The 23132-nt window shown below is 46.0% G+C and overlaps 1 protein-coding gene and 1 pseudogene across 1 annotated transcript in view; both read left to right on the top strand.

Moving 5' to 3' along the window:
* The window catches only part of SH3RF3 (SH3 domain containing ring finger 3), a 361651-nt gene that overhangs the window by 156439 nt on the left and 182080 nt on the right, over positions 1–23132 (top strand). The gene's annotated exons all lie outside the window — the stretch shown is intronic.
* Positions 7654–8056, top strand: LOC114199397 (phosphatidylinositol N-acetylglucosaminyltransferase subunit P pseudogene; annotated as a pseudogene).

Here is a 23132-nt window from a genome sequence, read left to right on the forward strand (position 1 = left end):
GCAGTGGACAGCTCAGAGACACCTGGAGTAGACACAGAGCGAAGTTGCTGAAGGGATGGGTCAGAACTCAAAGTTGCCTGGCTGGTTTCAGTCCTTCAACTTATAAAAAGGAATGTGTAATGTGTTCATTACTTAATTTATCAACATATCTGGTTACGTGGGGCCTGCATGATTTTCCACCTGACTGTTATCTGGGTCCGTGTGGTGAAGTTGTGCCTAAGACACTTTTGATTGTTTTGATAATATTGATCTCTTTGGAAGGAACCCACAACTGGGGACTTGCTGATTTTCTGGATTAGTTCCCAGAGTTGTGACGTTCTTTGGCTGGTTTTAACCTGTGGACTGCTTCTTGCTCTTAGTGATTTATACTAAAGTAGAAGCCTATTTACTGAGGCTCATTGTAGAGTCTCGTAAGAGGAGGTAGTGTCTTTTCTGTTTGTTGTCTGTCAAAGGGGCACAGCCTTCCTTACACCTGAATTTTCCTTCTGGTCTCCTCATAGGGGCAGGACAGTATTTATTTATTTATTTATTTATTTATTTATTTATTTATTTATTGGGGGGCAGGACAATATTTAAACCAATAAATATTTTCGTTATTTAAGAACTATAGAAATATATATTTCCTTTTGTAAACTGTAAAACACAAGGTTTCCTGCCCTGAAAGCTCAAGATAAAAATTAAGGCCCAGTCATCAGGGGAAGTTACCTACAACAGGCCATACTTGGTCATGTGGTGCTACCCAACGTAGAAGTTTACAAGAGAGTACCAGGCAGAAATATACCCATGCATATCCGGTCAACTAATATTTGACAAGGGAGCCTTGAATACTCAGTGGGGAAAAGACAGTCCTCTTATAGATGGTGCTCAGAAAATGTTTATTCACATGTAAACAAATGAAACTAGACCCCTGCCTGACATTACTCACAAAAAATAACTCCAAATGGATTAAAGACTTAAATATAAGATCTGAACCCATAAAACTCCCAGGGGAAAATAGCGGGAAAAAGCTCCCTGAATGGGTCTCGATAGATGTTTTGGATATGAGACCTAAAGCACAAGCAACAAAATCAAACATAAACAAGTGGGACTATATCAAACTAAAAAGCTTCTGCACAACAACAAAACCATAACAAAGTGAAAAGACAACCTGTGGAATGGGAGAAAAATATTTGCAAATCATATCTGGTGAGTTAATATCCAAAATATATAGAGAACTCATATGACTCAATACCAAAGTTATAATAATCCCGTTAAATGGGCAAAGGATCTAAATAGACATTTTTCCAAAGAAGACACACAGATGGCCAGCAGGTATGTGAAAAGATGCTCAACATCCCTCATCATCAGAGAAATGTAAAAACCACAATGAGATATCACCTCACACCTGTCAGAATGGCTGTTATCAGTAAGATAAGAAATAAGTGTTGGTGAGGATGTGAAGAAAGGGGAACCCTTGTGCACTCTTGGTGGGAATGTAAATTGGTTCAGCCATTGTGGAAAATAGTACAGAGGTTCCTCAAAAAATTAACAGTAGAATTACCAGATGATCCAGCAATTCCACTTCAGGATATTTATTCAAAGGAAACGGAAAAAAACAAAACAAAACAAAACACCAAAGGAAATGTAAACACTAATTCAAAAGATACATGCACCTCCATGTTCATTGCAACATTATTTACAATAGCAGATATGGAACCAACTTGTGTCCATTGATGGATAAATGGATAAAGAAGATGTATGTGTGTTTATATGTACATACATATGTTATATGTTATATATGCATATAATGTATAGACACACAATGGAATACTATTCACCCATGAAAAAGAAGGAAATCCTGCCATTTGCAATAACATGGATGGACCTTGAGAGCATTATGCTAAGTGAGGTAAGTCAGACAGAGAAAGACAAATACCAATGATCTACCAAATACCAATGAAATCTAAAAACAACAATAAACCAAACTTGTGGAAAAAGAGATCAGATTTGTGGTACCTGAGGTGGGGTAGGGGTGGTGGAGTCAGGTGAAGGTAGTCAAAAGGTAGAATCTTCCAGTTATGAGATAAATGAGTCCTGAAGATGTACGGTACGGCCATGAGGACAGTGCTCACACTGCTGTGTGGTACACAGGAAAATCGTTAAGAGAAGAAATCCTGACTTCAAGTTGTGAGGGAAAAAAAGCATTTTTTCTTCTTTTTCTATCTCGATGAGGTGATGGATGTTAACTAAACTTACTGTGGCAATCATTTTACAGTGCGTGTGAGGCTAACCACTATACACCTTACACTTACGCAGTGCTGGATGTCAGTTGTATCTCAGTAAAATTGAAAGGAAGAAAAGAAGGCCCCTGGGTGCCAGGGAGCACAGCCAGCCCTGTGGGGGGCTAGCTGGAGGGTGAGCATGGCTGCAGGGGGGCTGTGGCCTGAGAAGGCCCTCAGGAAAGCACAGAGGCCGTGTCAGCAAGGCCGTGGGGAGGGTCCCAAAGGAGAGGTGGGGTCTGGGCTGAAAGAAGAGCAGAGGAGGCCCGAGCAGACAGAGGTGGTCTGGACTGGGCGTGGGGGCCTTGGGGCACGAGTGGGGAAGGGGGCTCCAGGGGTCACACAGGCAGACTCCCGCTTCTCCGTCCGAGTGTTTATGCTGAGCTTTGGTGGCAGGAGCCAAGAAAACAAGAAATGCACGGGATGTTTCTTAACTGTGTCATGCTTCATATTGAAAAGAAGTACCCCCCACAAACAAAAACAAAATACCTTGCCTTGTTGTCACTAAAGGCAGCAAAATCAGCTGTCGTTGTTGTTAAAAGGAAAAGAACAACCTGCTCAAAGATGGGGCTGAAACAGAGCTGTGTTTACTTAGGACCTAACCTTCCCCACCCTCCACTGCGTCACTAGGTGACCACAACTCTGAGTGAACAGCGCTCCTGGGCCCGGGAGGCCTGGGTCGGACTGCCCGGGAACGCCAGGCCCCTCCAGCCCTGCAGCTGGGCAGGGTGACCAAGGCCATGGCTCCCTTGCTGTGGCACTCCCAGACCCGGAGCCGACAGGCCGTTTGGGCCAGAAAGGGCCTCGCAGCTGCTTGGCGCAGGAGTCCTCCCCGTTGTCCCCGGCAGCAGGGCAGCATGCGTCCGCGTTCTCTTGCTTGCTCTGGTTTAAGGCAGGGGAGGCTGCAGGCCCTGCCCCAAAGCCGGTCCTGCTGTTGTGTGTTCCTGTGACGATACCCCGGGGGCGCTGTGCAAGCAGATGTGCTGCATCCGACGCTGAGGCCAGACTGTTCGTGCGGGCCTCCCCGCGGACAGCTTGCTGTCTGGCGTGGAGCTGGGAAGGCAGGAAGGGAGCTGCTGCAAGGGAGCCCGCAAGCACAGACGGCCAGGACGAGGCTGGCGGCCACTTGGGTAGAACGGATGGGGATCCCCGGCAAGGTGCTCCGGGCTGTGCAGGTGGACTTTTGGTGGCACTCCTTGGCTCCACCCGCTATTACAGCTGGTCTGGGCTGAAGGCGGACAAGAGCGGAAAGCCCCGGCAGGCCTTCCTGACATGGCCCATTTGGCCGCGGGGTTTTGTCAAGTCCACAGAGGCTGTCATTCTCCATTTCTAACTGTGCAGTGTGCAGCCACAGCTGGAAGGAAGGACACGTGCGGTCCAGGCAGTGCCCCAGAGAAGCCACTTGCTGGAAGCGGTCTCAGAGGCCGGGGTGCCCAGAGCTGTAACTGAGAACAAGTGTGAGACAGAATGGAAGGAAGCCCACATGGAGCTCCTTCTCGTGCCTGTCACTTCTCTGAGTGTGGCCCTTGTGAACTGCCTCCCCTCATTCGTGGGCAGGGTATTTATTGGGCTGTCACTGATCCAGGCATTCCAGAGTTAATTGTGACTTCAGGAGTGGCTCTGATGGGCTCATCTCAGCCACAGTGGGACGTGTGAGGGGTATTGTCCTTCCTTGTGCGATGCCCGACTCATCTAACATCATCAGGAAGCAGGTATCACATCATCTATATATTGCTTACAGAGAAAAGCTGTGCTTGGCAGGATGCATTAAAGGAAGGTGTGGACCATCTCTCAGAAGAGATGCAGAGTCAGCAGAGTGCAGTACCTGAGCAGTGTCAGGATGGGGGCCAGGGCAAGGGACGTAGGGACGGTATCCCTGCACACAGCCTTGCAGCCACCTTGCGGTACTGCTCGGACTCCTGTGCTGCCCAGTCCCTCACAGGACTGTCTGTCCTGCCTTGAGAAGCCTGTGCTCCCATGGCACTTACCAGAGCCCTGTGACTCTTCCCTTGCTGGGCTTTGTGGACAGGTTGCACGCACAGCGAAAGGTGTGAGGACAGAGCTGAATGAAGGTAGTTTCAGGAAAAATGTTTTTAGAGAGGCTGGCAGGAAACAGTTTTTCATGGGGGTCCCCTCCCTGTCATCAAGTGCCTTCATACTCAAGGTGGCAAGATGAAGGGACCACTCTTGCTGTCCAGACCCCGTCCGTAGCACCCTGGTGACATGATGCATCATGAGAGATGCAGATGTTGATATGCATGGAGATACATTTCTCCAGCTAAGGTTCAGTGCCCTGTCCCCCCCCCCCGCCCCCACAACTGGGTCCAGGATATTTGTAGTGGGAAGAACCCATTGCGATGATGCACTGTGGTTTTGGGGGCCATTAGATGCCTCTGTCTCCCATGGCCTGTGGAGGGAGGAGGGCAAGTCCCCTCTGTCTGTGCATGTTTGACCTGCCCTGTGCACATGTTCTCTGACCACCTGGTATGGTAGCTGGTGGCGTTCTCCAAGCTGGAGGAAGCTACAAGCATTGATGGTGGCCCACTGTAACTTCAGTACTCAGAATGACTTTATTTACCAGTCAGTGGATTCCAAGCACACTCAGTGACCTAGGACATAATTTAAGACAAATCCAAGGTGACTTGGCAGGACCACATTTCTTTCTTTTTTTAAAAATTTTATTTTATGTTATGTTAGTCACCATACATTGCATCATTAGTTTTTGATGTAGCGTTCCATGGTTCGTTGTTTGCGTATAACACCCAGTGCTCCATGCAGAACGTGCCCTCCTTAATACCCATCACTGGGCTAACACATCCCCCCACCCCCCCTCCCCTCTAGAACCCTCAGTTTTTTTCTCAGAGTCCATAGTCTCTCATGGTTCATCTCCCCCTCCGATTTCCCCCCCTTCATTTTTGCCTTCCTACTATCTTCTTTTTTTTTTTAACATATAATATATTATTTGTTTCAGAGGTACAGGTCTGTGATTCAACAGTCTTGCACAATTCACAGTGCTCACCATAGCACATACCCTCCCCAATGTCTATCACCCAGCCACCCCATCCCTCCCAGTCCCCACCACTCGAGCAACCCTCAGTTTGTTTCCTGAGATTAAGAGTCTCTTATGATTTGTCTCCCTCTCTGGTTTCATCTTGTTTCATTTTTTTCCTCCCTTCCCCTATGATCCTCTGTCTTGTTTCTCAAATTCCTCATATCAGTGAGATCATATGATACTTGTCTTTCTCTGATTGACTTATTTCTCTTAGCATAATACCCTCTAATTCCATCCACGTCGTTGCAAATGACAAGATTTCATTCCTTTTGATGGCTGCATAATATTCCATTGTGTGTATATATATATATACCACATCTTCTTTATCCATTCATCTGTTGATGGACATCTTGGCTCTTTCCATAGTTTGGCTATTGTGGACATTGCTGCTATAAACATTGGGGTGCACATACCCCTTCGGATCCCTACATTTGTATCTTTGGGGTAAATACCCAGTAGTGCAATTGCTGGATCATATGGTAGCTCTATTTTCAACTTTTTGAGGAACTTCCATACTGTTTTCCAGAGTGGCTGCACCAGCTTGCATTCCCACCAACAGTGTAGGAGGGTTCCCCTTTCTCCGCATCTTCACCAACATCTGTCTTTTCCTGACTTGTTAATTTTAGCCATTCTGACTGGTGTGAGGTGGTATCTCATTGAGGTTTTGATTTGGATTTCCCTGATGCCGAGCGATGTTGAGCACTTTTTCATGTGTCTGTTGGCCATTTGGATGTCTTCTTTGCAGAAATGTCTGTTCATGTCTTCTGCCCATTTCTTGATTGGATTATTCTTTGGGTGTTGAGTTTGATAAGTTCTTTATAGATTTTGGATACTAGCCCTTTATCTGATATGTCATTGGCAAAAACCTTCTCCCATTCTGTCAGTTGTCTTTTGGTTTTGTTGACTGCTTCCTTTGCTGTGCAAAAGCTTTTTATCTTGATGAAATCCCAATAGTTCATTTTTGCCCTTCCTTCCCTTGCCTTTGGCAATGTGTCTAGGAAAAAGTTGCTGTGGCTGAGGTCAAAGAGGTTGCTGCCTGTGTTCTCCTCTAGGATTTTGATGAATTCCTGTCTCACATTTAGGTCTTTCATCCATTTTGAGTCTATTTTTATGAGGACCACATTTCTTATTGTTTGGGGACTCCTTTAGGGGATGGTTCAGGAAGGAACTTAGAAACCACAGGGCTGGGGTGCCTGGGTGGCTCAGTCGGTTGGGTGGCCGGGTCTTGATTTCTGCTCAGGCCATGATTTCAGGGTCGTGAGATGGAGCCCTGCATCAGACTCTGTGCTCAGTGCAGAGTCTGCTTGAGATTCTCCCCCTCCCTCTCCTTCTGCCTTCCCCCCTGCTCATGCATATACACACGCACTCTCTCTCTCAAATAAATAAATAAATCTTAAAAAAAAACAACAGGGCTGTTTGATAGATTGGTTGATAGTATATTCACCTGGATGCCACAGCTGGTGTGTATTTTTAATAGATAGCAAGAGCACTGAAGCATAGTTCACGTGTGTGTGTGTGTGTGTGTGTGTATGCATGGCATGTGCACCACACCCCCAGATGGCTTTGTGATTTGGTCAGAGAGCAATTCTTTGCTCAGTTGTTTGCTTCTAGGTATGTATGCCTTAAGTAACATAGCTAAAGGCACCCATAGTTATTGCAATACATTTTTAGTTTATAAACGGGTGACTTTTAATGTGCATGTCTCAATTTTCTGTGTAATCAGGAGTTCTGTATTTCTGTCTCCTAGTGGCTGGAAATAGAAAAATATTTGTGCCTGTCATTCCATTCATCAAATAATATTCACATTTGGTTTCCATTGCTGGGAGATGCTTATTTAGAAATTGCATATACTTAAGTACCTTTTCACAAATTGAACTTTTATGTAGCCAAATTGATTTAATTCTTAAATTCATGTTGTAATTTATGGCATTGGAGACATTGTATTAAGATCATTTGGGGAGCGGCACGCTCCGGGCCGACAAGGGTGGCGGTGCGCCTGCGCCTGGGCGGGAGGGGGGACGCCGTAGCGACCCCGCCTTTCCTTTAGTTTTTCCCTTTCTCGCCCCCCACCCCGCCGAGGAGGCGGAATTCCGGAAGGCGCTTGCGCGGGGGACTTGGCGCTGAAGTGGCCGAGCTGTTGGGAGGGGCCTGAGTGGGCGCTTCTGAGGACCCAAGGTCAAGGGCATCCGCCACCCCCCAACCCTTGAATAAGAAACCGAGGCTCCCCCGAGAGGGCAGGGCCCTGTCCCGGGCGCCGTGGCCCAGACCTGGGGAGGCGCGCGTGCCCCGAGCCTGGCCCTGCCAAGCCCTTTCCGCAGGGAGGCAAATCCTGCAGAATTGTCTAAAGCCACAGGGAAAATGGTGGAAAATTCACCGTCGCCATTGCCAGAAAGAGCGATTTATGGCTTTGTTCTTTTCTTAAGCTCCCAGTTTGGCTTCATCCTGTATCTTGTGTGGGCATTTATTCCTGAATCTTGTCTGAACTCCTTAGGATTAACCTATTAGCCTCAAAAATACTAGGCGGTGGCATTGCCCATTCTACTTCCTCATTACTATAGTAATTGGTTTTGTACTCTTATTTGGAATAAACATGATGAGTACCTCTCCACTCACCTCCATTCACACAATCACAGATAACTATGCTAAAAATCAACAGCAGAAGAAATACCAAGAAGAGGCCATCCCAGCATTAAGAGATATTCCTATTAGTGAAATAAACCAAATGTTCTTCCTGGCAACTAAATAACTTTATTCCAAAAACTAAACTGTATGTAGACTAACACCGAGCATTTACTATAATTTTCTATGTAATAATTTTGACCATATTTTGACTCTCTCCCGTACCCAATATTGAAATGTAAACAAAGTAAGTTGATTCTTTTAGATTAAGTTCTATTAATATTATAAAAGTTCTTGAGTATTAGTTATTAATGAACAGAATAAATAAAATACTGCAAAAAAAAGATCATTTGGGGAGCATTCTGCCAGGCGAAGTTAGGAAAGGTATAATTTTGAGGGTCAGCAGGATGCTGCTTCTCTGCTCAGCTCTCTTCTGTGTTCCGTGCTATCACTTGGAACAGATACATTTTTATCCTAAATGCAGTGGATGGTTGAAGGATGATTTAGTACTTGATTAGGGATCAAGTCTGTGGAAATACTTTTCAGATTGATGTATCCTGGTGGTTATTGTTTTTCTTTGTTTGGCTCCACTTTGAAAACAGCACTAATTTCAAGTGATGAATGAGTCACATCGAGGCTAATCATATGGCACAATCAATGAACTTTATGAAAAGAGTGGCTTGTGCCATTCTTTATTATTATTTTTTAAAATATAGCTTTGGAGTTTTCTCATTCTTCCCTACCCACAATGACATGGTCTTCTAGTGGATGGGACACAGTCACATAGACTTTAGAGCTGATATTTTCTGTAAGTCACAGTTTTATCCAAATCCCCACCGTATGATGGTGAGTCCAGGCCAGAAGAGTCCAGCACTGTTAGTGGCTATTTGTTGAGCTGACCTGGGCATCACGGTGGCTGTCCAGCAGGGATACATCAACCAGGAGAACACTGGGGTGGGCGTTTCTTGATTTCTTTTAGCATTTTTGGCTTGCAAATATGTCAGCTATCCAGAACTGGCAGTTTGCTTAGTACAATATCAAAACCTTACAAAGAAACACAGCGTCTAATGAATGAAACATGAAAGGCCTAAGGGACAAAAATCCATCCCAGCTCAGGTTCTAAATCTTGCGGACCTTTTCTTGTGGACCAGGTGCTCATTCAAAGTCAGCTTGTTCCTCTCTATAGTAATTCTAACAAGTTCAGATCTTGGATTTTTATTATTTTTTTATTGTGGTAAAACACACATAATGTGAAATTCACGAGTTTCCCCATTTTAAGGCCTATAATTCAGTGGTATTTAGCACATCGGCAGTACTGTGCATACATCACTCCTCTCTGGTTTCAGAACCTCTCATCAGCCAAAGGGAACTCTGTGCCCATTATGCTGTTCCTGCCAGTCCGCCCTCCCTCCAGCCCCTGGCAGCTTCTCTCCTACTTTCTGTCTCTATGAATTCCACTACCCTGGGTACCTCAAATAAGTAGAGTCATGTAGTATTTGCCCTTTAGTGTCTGGCTGCTTTCACTTTGCATATTATCTTCGAGGTTCATCCATGTTACAGCACATGTTAGAATTTCGTTACTTTTTAGGGCTGATATTCCATTGTGCGTATACACGTTTTGTGTGTCCATTCATCCCCTGGTAGACATTCGGGCTGCTCCCACCTTTTGGCCATTGTGAATACAGCTGCACTGAACATTCGTGTATGAGTATTGGCTTGAATACCCGCTTTGAATTCTTTGAGGTAAATACCAAGGAATAGATTACCAGGTCATATGGTAATTCTGTCTTCTGGAGGAACTGCCACACTTCCACAACAGCGCTTGGATTTTGTTTTTATCGGTAGTAAAGTGGAAGGAGAATAGGGACCAGGTGTTCCAGGTGGGCATGTTTATAGCGTTGAGAAGAGGCAGAAGGCACGAGCCCAACTCAGGCCCATACCCCAGTCAGGGAGATGTGCGTCCTGCGTTCCTTGGCCTCCTCTGTGTGCACGGACTGGGTTCTGAGGAGTTAAGAGGGACCTGGAAATGGGCTAGGGAACTTGTTTGTGCCAACGTCCTCAATGCTGGTATGGTTTCAGGATCCACCTTCCTCTTGATGATGCCCGGGCCCTATCCCTAATTGAGTGCACATCTGGAGGGCAGGGCCTGGCATCTGCTTCCTGCCACATTTCTTGTTAATACAGTTGACCGTGGTGCACAGCCAGGGATGAGAGCCATGGCTGTAGTGTCAGGTTTTAATGTGTCCACAAGAGACGCCGAACAAGACAAAGCCAAGCAAAGGCTCACATCTGAGTGCTTGCTGTGTGCCACCCCGATGAGTAGTGTATCGGGTGGTCCTCACAGTAGCCTGATGAGCTGAGTGTCACTGTTATCACCCTTTTGCCGAAGAGAAAGCAGAAGCCCAGAGAGGCTATGTACTTAGCCGTGAGTTGAAGACCCAGGGTCCAGCTGATGCTAGGGCTCACTGCACTAGCTCCCGCTGTCTCTCAAGCGTACCAGCCACAGGAGAGGTGTGACGGAAATATTCTGGAGTTTAGTGGACAGAGATTGATTGTCCTGGCTCGAAGAAGGGACACCTTTCTCCAGGTGGTGGGGTTTGCCTTAAGGCCTGAAAGCTGCTTGGAATTTATTTGTAGAGATGGAGAGTTTGCCACTCCACACTGAGGTGGCAGGTGAGCTTGGCATCCTGGGTGCATTTGGGGAAGAGCAAGTGATGTGGGTTTAACTAGAGCAAAGGGGGTCTGAAGAGTGATGGGGGGAAGAAGATACTGAAAAAGGTGTGCTAGGGCCTCATGTTGGAACGTCATTTTATAGGGCATGAGAGAGACCGTGGAGGTTTTGGAGCAGGGGAGAAGGTGACTATGAAGAGTTCCAGGACCGCCGGCCCTGGGACAGCAAGGGAAGGAAGAGGCTGCAGGAAGCAGAGGGCTCCTGAGCACCTGGGCCAGTGTGGCTTTGGGGGCACCACAGTGACAGAAGGGCTTGAGCAGTTACCAAATGTGGGCTCTGAGGCAGAGGTGACACTGGGCTGTGTAGCAGGGGCCCGGGGCCAGGTGCACAGAAATGACACTGGGTCATACACATATATGTGTAAGGCAGCCTACTTAAGGAAGCAGGGCTTGGAATACAGTTTGGAAGACTTTATTTTTCCTGAACTGGTTGAACTGATGAATCCTCAATTATCCTGGAGGTTCAGGATTCCAAAGAATGGATCTTTTGGAGAGGCAAATCCCATGATCTTACAGAAATGATAATAATAATGCTTTGGTGTAGCCAGGCGAGCAGTGAAGATGGGGGACAGGATCCCACTGGGAAAGCGGGTCAGCCCTAAATGGCCTGGCCTCTGCATTTACCTCCCTGCAGGGAGGAATTTCTCCACCACCGTATGAATAAAACTATTAGCTTATTCATCTTTACTATTCTTGCCACCTCATGAATAATGTCTCCACCTTCATTTGCATGTGTCTATCACTGTGCTTGGTCTTTAAAGGTTGTGTATAAATTTGTAAATTCGTCCTTCTTTACATGCATAAGGCAAATGCTCCATAATGAATCATTTGATGAATTTTTAAAACAGTGAATAATCTTCTTCACCAGCCAAATTCTTACTCCATAAATTCCTTTGCCAGTTTGGTTTTATTTCATGTGAGGTTTAGCTGTACTGGCATCAAATTTCTGCCCATGAATAGGAAAATCAGACTACCAGTATATTAGGCAAGCCCACCATAGACCTGTCTGTGTTGGTAGGAGGTGGAGCATACACAGGCAAGTCACAGCGCCATTCTGTGTGACTGTTATTTTCAGTTAAGTCCCAAGTTTTAGAACTGCCAGCACCCATTCCAGAGCTGTGCTGTCCAGTTAGGTAGCCGCTAACCACACTTGGCGATGGCTGCCATATTGGACGGCACAAACACAGAGGGTATCTGCTGACGCAGAAAGGTCCGTTGAAGTGACACTGCTCCAGATTAATAAAGAAAAATGCCATAGATTTTACTGGACTGAGTGTCATTGGCAAAATGTTTTGTTTTATGATTCATTCTTTGGGGTCCCTGTTCTCATATGTGAACCCACAGTGTGTCAGAGGGCTGTCACTGTCTCCATAATAAGGCAGAGTTGTCCAATGGGAAAAGCCCAGCAATTTAAAAGGCCCCTGGGTCCAGCCCCAACTTTGGGATGTTAACTGAGTAATATGAAACAAGGTCAATTCTTTGTCCTTTGAGTCTTACAATTCTCTTAGTGATTAAAAGCAAAGCAAAATAAACGCCTATCTCAGTAGGATAGTTGGAGGAAGTCGATAGCTTATATCTGTAGAATACCCCTACTTATGCTAAGAGGCAGCAAGAAAGTATCTGGGCATGAAAATATAAATTTGCCAAACAACAGTCAGGTTTTGCTGTGAGCAGAGAGGACTGGGAGTGTGTATCTTACAGACGTCAGAAACTGTAAAACCGGAGGACATGCTTGCCAGGTCATGGTCTGCACGGGCCTCCTGTCTTAGTTGCCACTGTCCCATCCAGACCCCATCTGTGTGCTCTTGTCTGACCCTTGTGACCTTTGACAGGGTGGGAGAGCTAAGAGCTGTTGAGTGCATTAGCACAGATGAGCCTCTGTTGGTACGGACAGCCAAGTGCAGCACACCCATCCTGGAAGGCCATTCACTTACTGTTTCATGTCAGGACTTGATCTAAGTACCAAGCCACCAGCACATTACCTATTAACCAGCGCGGGGAGGTCTCTGCTCCCATGTCACACTAGCGAAGGGGAAACCTTTCGCGGTGTGCTTGAAGGTTTTTTGGTCTATATGCGATTTCATGCAAATATGTCTATTTTTTGGCCTACATTGCAAGGATTTTTATTTTTTAAAAATTTTTATTTATTTTTATTTTTTAAAGATTTTATTTATTTATTTGTCAGAGAGAGTGTGCACAAACAGGGGAAGTGGCAGGCAGAGGGAGAGGCAGTCTCCCCGCTGAGCAGGGGGGCCCAATGCGGAGCTCAATCCCAGGACCCTGAGATCATGACTCGAGCCGAAGGCAGACATTTAACCAACTGAGCCACCCAGGTGTCCCTGCAAGGATTTTTAATACTTAGAGATTTGATGTGGTTAAAAAATATTTTTCCAGCATGCGGTTCTAAAGCAAGAAAAAAAAATGAAGTCTTCAAAGGAGAGAGAGGGCAAGATGGAGCTTTAGGAGGTATCCAGAGCTGGTTTTGTTGAACTCGAGGGCTTGGAGAAGGGTCCACTGACATCCTGGTTCTTGGTCTTCATTCCTTGCAGCAGATGTGCACAGCTCTAAGTTGGTGGTTGGGGTGCGTGGGTGCGAGAAGGATGGGGATGGGAGGGGTGAAGCTCACACTTTTCTTTCTGGATTCAGAACTGAGCCTGGCACTGTCTCATGAGAAATGTGATGATGGCTGGCTCTGTGCCTCCAGCTGGTGGAGAGGGCTCAGTGCACTTGGTGTTTCTCCTTCAGATGCTGGCCTCCTGTCTGTCACAGGTGAGCAACCAACAGGTGTTGATGTCACTGATCATTGCTACGCAGGTGGTCTTTAGCAACACAGCCCTTGGCATGGAGAGAACTTGTCTCTTATCTTAGAGATTCCCTCTGCTTTTTTTAAAAAATCAACTTTGTTGTTTTAAAATCAATTTTATTTTATAGAGCAGTTTTAGGTTCACAGCAAAATTGAAAGGAAGGTATAGAGATTTCCTGTATAACTCCTGCCCCACTACACGCACAGCCTCCCTGACTATCAGCATCTCCCACCAGAAAGGCACACTTCTTACAATTGCATTGACACCTCACTATCACCCAGAGTCCATGGTTTACATCAGGGGTCACTCTTGGTGTTATATATCCTATGGGTTTGGACAAATGTATAATGACATGTCCCCATCATTGTAATATCATATAAAATAATTTCACTGCTCTAAAAATCCTCATGTGATTCTCCCCCCATCCCACAACTCCTGGAAACCACTGATTTTTTCCTGTCTCCATATTTTCCCTCTTCCAGAATGTCCCATAGTTGGACTCATATTGTTTGTAGCCTTTTTCATATTGGCTTCCTTCACTTAGCAGTATGCATTTATGGTTCCTTCCTCGTATTTTTGTGGCTCTATGGCTCACTTCTTTTTTTTTTTTTTTATATGGCTCACTTCTTTTTAGGACTGGATAATATTCCGTTGTCTGGATGTTTATTTATCTGTTCACCTACTGAAGGTGCTTCCAAATGTTGGCAGTTATGAATAAAGCTGCTGTAAATATCGGTGCGCAAGTTTTGGGTGGCTGTAAGTGTTTATCCTCTGTTTTTATGGTGGTGGGTTCCTGTGACCACAGGGGCACCTCCCATTTAGGTGTGCTTTCTGACGAGGTGAGCTCCTGACGAGGCATAGCATTTCTTGTCCACTAGCAGATGGCGGTCCTGTGTCAGGTTGTGTCCGTGGTCAGCACCATTGATCCTGACCCTGCTCCCAGCCCCGGGGAGTTAATTCCAGGGAAGAAGGGGCAGAGGGAGGAGAGTCCTCCTCTCTCTCTCTCTCTCTCTTCACCTGTTGGACCTCTGTGAGGAAGCTGACTGATTCAGCCCTAGGGAAGGCACCCCAACCCCACCCCCCCGACTTCCCCAGCTAACTGGGTCAGGACATGGCATGGCATGGTTTGGCAAGTGGCTAGCAGTAAGGATTCAGTTTGGGTCCAGTTTCTGCGAGGATTTGCCCCTCTGTTCTGATATTTTTCCTAAGGTACAAGACGGTTAGAAAGTCCTCATTGGTTTCCGTTAGTTCTTGTCCCTGGGAAAAGAGAACTGACCCATGTTTAAATGACTTCGGTTGCATAGTATTAGTTACCTTTATTTTTATACCATGGTATTCAAATAAGAGGGATGGGCTGCCTTTTGAGAAGAAACCTTTTAACAGCATGCACTCTGCTTATGCCTGCCTGCATGGTGTCCTGGTGCTAACTGGACCATTTGTGCTGGGACTTAAGGATCTCATCTGTCTGGGGTTTAGATTTCTCAGGGAGGCAAATAACTGGAGTTTGAGTCAAGAGGAAAGAGCAGGGTGACCAGCAATGTCTCACTCAGCTTGAGAACTGGGCAGCTTTGCTCCTTTACTGACCAAAGGCACAATGTGGGCAAGGGGCAGACTTGCATTTGATCGGAAGGCAGATATTGCAAAGTGGAGTGGACCGAGGCTGCTGGCAACCCTTACTGTCCCTCTGTATCACTAAACCATGAGCAGGCTGAATTTCGGTATGTAAAAAAGCTCGCTTTACACGGAAAAACCATTCTAGTGATACCGAGAGTGAGAGCTGAAATCCTTGCCTAATTTCAGATTAAGCAAAACATAAGCATTTGGCAAATGCCAAGATTGTAAAGTTGTGCAAGCAGAAGAATCACTTTGAAATTCGAAGCGCAGCCCCAGATGTTTGGGAGTATTTCCATTCGGCTGTTCCCCCTAGCGTGACTGGCTGCATACCTCCCAGACACTGAAACCCCATTGCCGAATGTTCAGTCTTTGCGTTTACTGCACATGCCATCTATGAAGAAGGAATACCACTGAGTGCCAGTTGATTAAGAGAGAATTGTGTAAGGGGGGGGAGCAAGGCAAGATTGCTCTCAAAATACTCATTTATCAGTGATTGAATCACAGTGCTTTTGAACTTCTCTATTTTGGAATTTGTGGGATAAAAGATGTCAGACCATTGGAGCTTGCTCCGGTGGGGTGTATTGGTTCAAAGTCAGGTTGCCTATGTCCAGATTCAGATGAGAGTTATATGCGTGGCAATGTTCAGGGGCAGCATGAAGCGAGAACAGTCCACTGAAACTGTTCTGGTCAGGAGCCGGTGCTGCCTGGGGAGCTGCCAGGGGGAGCCCAGAGGGTGGCCCTTCTGCGCGCCACCATCTGATCTCAAGACAGAGTAGAAGAGGTAAGCCCCCACTAGCCTGGCCTGAGGCCACCCCTCTCTCCAAGGCAGAGAGTGGCCTTAGAAGAAAAAGGGAGGATTCTGGAATCAAACCCAACTGGAATCACTTGCCTCCTGACAGTAGAGCCAAGTGGATTAAATATGCAATGAAATTTTATTTCAGAACTTCTCTGAGAACATCCTTATTTAAAGCCTCTGTTCCAGAACAGATCAAAAGCACTCATCTGGCTGGGGTAAAAGCCTGGAGAGTGACCTGTGTGTTCTCTGAACAGCACCAGGCCGGTCCTGTCCACCCTGCCCAGTACAGCAGCTGCAGGCAGGGTGACCACCCGCCGCTGTCTGCGGGTCAGGAGCTCCCCCCAACCCTGCCTGAGGCTGTGTCTTGCTTTCTTCACCCGTACCTCCCTCTTGGTTGTCACCCTACAGATGTTAGATTGACAGCAGTACGGTTTTGCAAGGTCCAAGGGTTAGGCGTGTTGCATTATTTGGAATTGAGAAAGAATTGGTCCCCATGGCATCCTGATATAACCTCTACATTTATTTCTCCTTCTCCTGCGCCAGGGAAGGCAGTGGCTGGAAAGAGACAAATGGTCCTCGCTGTGTCTGCCTGCAGGCCCAGCAGAGACCCATAGAACACGAAGTGCTTTCCTTTAAATATCCTGGGCCCACTGCTTGCATTTACAAGGACTTTGCTTTTGCTCTCTTGTAGCTTATTTGTCAGAAAAATGCAAGTTAGTATGGATACGCATTTCCCCTGCCCAAATAGAAGGGGTCCACATGGCAAAAAGCAACCCCGTGGGGCTTGTTCCAGAGCAGAAAGTTCTCCCCCACCCCCATCTTTTTTTATTGTCCCTGGTGTTTTTAAGCATTAGCTTTATCCCGCTCCCCTCCTTTTAAAATGTGCTGACTGGGGGAAGCCTGGCCAGAGCCAAATAAGTGTGGCTGGCTTGCTCCTGGGACTGGCCTGCTCCCCTGTCCCAGATATTACGGCCATATCTTTCCTCCCTTGGTCCACCTTGGAGGCATTTCTGTCCCCTTGGAGGACAGAGGGCTAATCATCATCTTGGTCCCTTTTCCCTGCATTTAGGATTTAAAAATCTCCCCTGATGGTATATAAAGTGTTAGAGAGGGCAATGGCAGGTCCCAACTTGAGCAGCTTCCATTTTATTTTATTTTATTTATTTTATTTTATTTTATTATGTTCAGTTAGCCACTGTATAGTACATCATTAGTTTTTGATGTAGTGTTCAGTGATTCATTAGTTGTGTATAACACCCAGTGCTCATCACAACAGGGGCCCTCCTTAATACCCATCACCTGGTTACCCCCTTCCCCCACCCCTTCCCCTCTGAAACCTTCAGTTTGTTTCTCGGAGTCCATAGTCTCTCATGGTTCGTCTCCCTCTGTGATTTCTCCCCATTCACTTTTCCCTCCCTTCCCCTGTGGTCTTTCCTGCTATTGCTTATATCCCACACATGAGTGAAACCATATAATTGTCCTTCTCTGCTTGGCTTATTTCACTTAGCATAATCCCCTCCAGTTCCATCCATGTCGATGCAAATGGTGGGTAGTCATCCTTTCTGATGGCTGAGTAATATTCCATTGTATGTGTGAACCACATCTTCTTTATCCATTTGTCTGTTGAGAGCGGCTTCCATTTTAAATCTTCAGTGGGCCTCTGCTTTGAGCCTGCCTGAAACCAAGCCCCTGGGATGGGGAAAGGATTTTTGTGCTAACTGGGATTTCAAGGGGCCAGCACCCCCCGCCCCTGGCGAGCTGGAATGAGGGGGAAAAGCAAGCGCTCTGGCTGCAGCTTCGAGTTCATAGGTGCTCTGGTCACTAAACACAGCTTCTCCACCCCACACAGTGAAATAAAATAGCCTTGGATGGTTTTTAGATGAGCTGTTTTGTGTTACCTGGCCGCACTTGACACCTGAGGTCTCCCCCTAAGTCATCCTTTGCATCTCTGCCTGTTGCTCCCTACTTTTGCTCGATGGTCAAACTCTTTCCTCTGTATTCATTTCTCCCCTCTGCCTGGCAAACTTCTACTTCTCTCTCAAAACCTCTCATGTCCCCTGCTCTGGAAGGCGTCTGACTCCCCAGGCTGTCCGGCTGTTTGCCGGCGTGCCCCTCCCTTCAGACCTTCCCCGCGGTGCTGTCTTCAGACACGCTGACCGCGCTGTGGCCCCTGCCTTCTGAGGGCAGTGATCCATCCTGCTGGCCCCTGCTCAAGTGGCTGTGGGCTGGTCCTGTGGGGCGGGGGCACACAACAACCACGAGGCTTCCTTCCTCTTCTCTGCACGGTTGCCAGTGGGCTCCTCGACTGCTCCTCGAGGCAGCACACAAGATGTCAGGTGTAACCACAGCGAGCACAAGACTATCTCTCCTGCTGGTGGAGCAATTCCAGCTGCAGGACCACATTACACACGTTCTCAGCAGGGGGTCACAGCTTTCCCTGCGTTTTCAAATCCAAGGCCAGTTTCCATGCTATAAAAAGGAGGTTATTTGACCTATCAGATCCACACTTGTTATCTGGGAGCACTTTAGTCCTATCCCAACCTAATCAGAATATCTAAACTCTCTGCTTACTAAGTCACCAGAATCAGTGATCGAGTCTAGCTCTAGCTTTAGTGCACGATATAGAGAACTATTGTGCATCTAAGACTATTGGTATTCCTCTCCTGTAAAATGTCAACACAGAGGCAAATGCTCCAGGTGAGGAAGCAGTGCCATGCAAATGAATTTATTTCTGGAGGAAAATCAAGCTCCCTAGGCACAGTGCTCAATTGGGCATGTGCAGAGAGGCAGAATGGTCCAGTTCGATGACCAGTGACCATGGACTTCAGTGCCAGACTTGGATTAAAATCCCTGCCCCATGTGACCCTATGCAGTTTTCTCAATCTTTCTGATCTGTAAAATGAAGATAATATCGCCTATCTTGCAGGGGTTTGAAAGTGAGGATTAGGATGTATGTAATGCATCTGAGACTGTTTCACAGGACCTCAAGAATGGCTGCTATTAATGAGAAGTTATAGCAATTAAGTAATGAATATTACTAAGTATAATAAAAGAAATAGTTCATGAAAGATACATGAATACAGAAGATGCTAAGGTGCACGAACACATCTCTCAAACGTTTTTCTGCTGTTCTTTGCATTCTTTGAGGTATGCAGTCAATAATGGAACTCCAACCTCACATCCTTGGATTCACTTCTAATTGGATTGTTCTCATCAAAACGCCACCCCTTCACTATCTTGCCACTTCATTTAGTAAATTGGTAAAGCAAATGTGGCATGCAAATTGCCTCTTCCTCACTCCAGAACATCGTTCATTGCCAAAGCCAGCATGGATTAGAAGCATTTGAAGTGGAAATTAGTTGAGTCAGGGCATACGGTTGTCCAATTTTGATTATCTGCCTACAGTATTTTAAAAATTAGATTATGCTTTGTTTCCATTTAACGAAGGGATATGTTATCGTTGGGGTTTTTATTAAGATAGAAATTTAACAAACACTCTTCAATGACTGGTTGGATTACAGGAGATAAGACTAATCAATAGAGGATTAAATGTTGCCTAGCCAATTTACGAGTCTTGTCTAGATAAAACCCCCCTGTGGCAGCTCAGTTCTGGTAAATATGAATGAATGCATAGCAGATGTCAACCCTGGTCCCCTGCCATGCAACTCAAGGAAAGAGATTTCTAGAGGGGAGAGGGTCTACTTCCAACTACCACTATGAATGCTGGAAGAAATGCCTGTGGGATTGGTCACATGTTGACATCAAAGATTGGCCATGAGAATCCCAGTTCTGACCAAATTCCAGCGCATTACCACAGCTTACCTACCATCCCGGTGTGCTCAGGACTTCGGGACTTTTGTGAAGAGGAACCATTTTCTGGCAGGTCCCAGCTCTGAAGATGATCAGTCCTGATAATTCAGTATTGAAACAAATACCACATTTCAAGTAATGGATGGCTCATATTTTTTTTTAAATCATTCTGACCACTGGAAGTCAGGGTAAAGAAAGAATGACAGGGAGAGAAGGGGAGAAGGAGAGAAAGTGAGGAGAAAGAGGAGAAGGTAAAGGGTGAGGGGGGAAAGGACAGATAGGCAGACAAACAGAATACCTGGCATGGCTTCTAATAGTCTGAAATCCCCAAATAATAGCAACCCCTTCTCCCTTTTCGGCAGAACTTTGTGTATTTTGCATTTCCCGTTAAAGTCCTAAATCCAGATCCTCCTCTGTAACCTACCTAGTCTGATGGCAGCCAGAGCAGGCAGAGGCAAAGCCAAACCTGTATAGTGGCTCCCAAGGGCAGCCTTGGCCTTGAAAGGTATGGCAGGAGCCCAGGATCCTGAGCTAAGAAGTGCAAGCGCTCCTTGCTTTGGAGTTGAGCTTAAGTCAGCCAATAAAATTGTCAGTCTTGAGGAAGCGTAGCTTTCTAAATAAGGCTATAAATAATTTCACAAATGGGGCCCGTGCTGTATAATAGTGTGTGCTGATTTTTGAGAGCTACTGCAAGAATAAATTTGCTGAATGAATAAATCTGCAGTAGCCGCCAGTCGAATGTGAAAGAACAAATCCAATGCAGAAATAACCTTTTAAAAAGGATGCATTAACTAAGCACAAAGGGTACCCACATAAGTGATTTCTAATTCATTAAGGGGTAGACTGTCAGCTCATTCTTTGGTTTTTCAGTAGATAAGAATTCAAATGAGGACCCTTCTCCAGCCTGGAAATCAGCTTCTGGTGTCTGCGGATCTCACCACGTTGGGATATGGGCAGACAGCTTTATTGCCATCAATTAAAGTTCCATGCACAAATCTTGTAATGTTAAGCTGAGGCCAAGAGGTGACTTTTCCCTGGCTAGATTGGAATTTAATGAAAGTAGGAAGACATCATAAAAAAAAAAAAAAAAAGGCTAAGTGTGGGATGTGGGCATGGCTGTTAAGCTGTGTTGCAGAGGGATTTTCTTGTACCACGTCAGGGTCTTTCTCATCCTACCCCTGGGACTGTTTCATTAAAATGTTATAGCACAGACAGGAGGATACTTGCAGGTCTTTTGCTGCTTCTGTTGGCCATGCTTGAGCTCCCAGAATGCACTCCGGAGAGAGGTCTTGGCTTCCGTGGCAATGCAAGGGAAGGAAAGGGGAAGTGTGTGCTTCTGAAGTGGGAAGAAGAGCCAGGGGACCATCAGGATTGGTCTGGAAGCTATCACCCCAAAGGATCTTCAGTGAGATTTAAAAAAAGATAAATTATCCACGTGTATTCTCAGTTAATGATTTGTAGCCCTCACCTCTCTCTCTGGGAAAAATACCATAAGTGGTAGTGGGCAAGCATAAAATTGAAGCCCCCCAGTGTAGTGGTGTCCAGTGACACCTGAGTCCATGTGCTTCTGCATCGGGGACTGGTGAATCCTGGATGCCGGTGCGGTTTGCATGTGCGTCTGCCTGTGTGCTCCCAGCAGGAACCTGAGGAAGTGAGAAGTGCGACGTCTGTGCTCCCGCCCTCCTAGTAGTGGTAAAATCTGGAAGAAATAGTGGATATGAAGACATTGCTCCGAACTGTTAACATGATTGTTGTTATCTTAGGTCCCCAAATATCTCAGAGTGCTAACCTTTTAGGTTTTTTTTAAGTTTATATTTTATTTTTTAAAGGAGTTTTTAGTATAATGACCACCGCTAATTCCAGAACCTTTTTCATCACCTCAAAAAGAAACCCCATACCCAGCAACAGACGCTTCCTATTCTCTGTCCCCTCAGCCCCTGGAAACCACTAATCCACTTTCTGTCTCTATGAATTTGTCTATTCCAAACGTTTCATATAAATGGAATTGGATAATATGTGGCCTCTGTGTCTGATTTCTTTCACTCAGCGTAATGTTTTCAAAGTTCATCCTGGTTGTGACATATCTCAGCACTTCATTCTTTTACAGGCGAATAGTAATACTGCATTGTGTGGTTAGACCACATTTGTCTATCCAACCATCAGTGGGAGGACATTTGGGTTTTCATACTTTTTGATTATTGTGGATAGTTCTGCTGTGAATATTTGTGTGCAAGTTGTGTGTGGGCATACATTTTCACTGATGTAGGAATGGAATCGCTGGGTCATATGGTAGCTCACTTTAGCCTTGTTCAGAGTGGCTGCACCATTTCACATCTCCACCAGCAAAGTGAGAGTTCCAGCTTCTCCACATCCATGCCGACATTTCCTTTTGTCTGTCTTTATGGTTATAGCCATCCTTGAGGGTGTGGACTGGTTTTAATTAATCACTTAGATTTTAAACTAAGGTTTAAATAAGGTTGCAGTGACCACTTACCTTTGGAAGGAAAGCCATGTTGATGATCTGTCAACTAATATTTGTCAGGTGCTAATAAGTCCTTTGAAGATGGTATTTTAAGAAGGCCAAGTTGGTTCTTTTTGTTTTGTTTTGTTTTGTTTATTTGACAGAGAGAGACACAGCGAGAGAGGGAACACAAGCAGGGGGAGTGGGAGAGGGAGAAGCAGGCTTCCTGCTGAGCAGGGAGCCCGATGCGGGGCTCGATCCCAGGACCTGGGATCATGACCTGAGCCATGACCGACGCTTAACGACTGAGCCACCCAGGCACCCCCCCCCAAGTTGGTTCTGGATCCCAGAATTCCTCACTCAGAAGCTGTTGATGCCTTCTGGTAGCAAAATAGATGAAAATTACAATGCTGCTTATGCACCAAGTGATACTAGGAGAGGATCAATGTACAGATGGGAACAGAGCCTGACACAAATCTGCTTCCAATTCCAAGGAACAGGCTTTTTCTTCCCTTAGTATGCAGTGTGCTTGAACTTCTACAGTGTCTATGCATGCATGCCTGTTGGCACACCATCTCCTGGAAGCAACAGTGAGATGTCAATTCCCCAAACGCTCTCTTCTTCCCATTCCTAAACAGTAATGACTCATTCAGAAAAATGCAGTCCACAACCTTGGCAAGGAAATGGCTATTTTGGGACAGGCCTTTGGCTTGTGTTAAGAAACGTTTTAAGAATGTGTTTGTGGTTTTTGTGTTTTGTTTTTTCTAGAGGCTAGAAGGGAGGATGTGACGACTCTTACCAGGCCCTGGAGGTCAGTGCGGGGGTTCTTGGCCATATTTCCTCTGCAGTGCTCGGAAACAAGGCAGTCATCTTTAATTTTCCCTGAGTTCAGCGCCCCACTCCATCCCTGCTGCTGGCATCACCGGAGTCAGGATGGGTTGGTTTGCACAGGGCAAGCCAAGAAATCCTAGAATCCCGGGCCTGAAGG

This window comes from Eumetopias jubatus, unplaced genomic scaffold (assembly GCF_037043125.1).
Source record: "Eumetopias jubatus isolate StellerSeaLion01/CBP00866 unplaced genomic scaffold, mEumJub1_p1.0 scaffold_9, whole genome shotgun sequence".
NCBI lineage: Eukaryota > Metazoa > Chordata > Mammalia > Carnivora > Otariidae > Eumetopias > Eumetopias jubatus.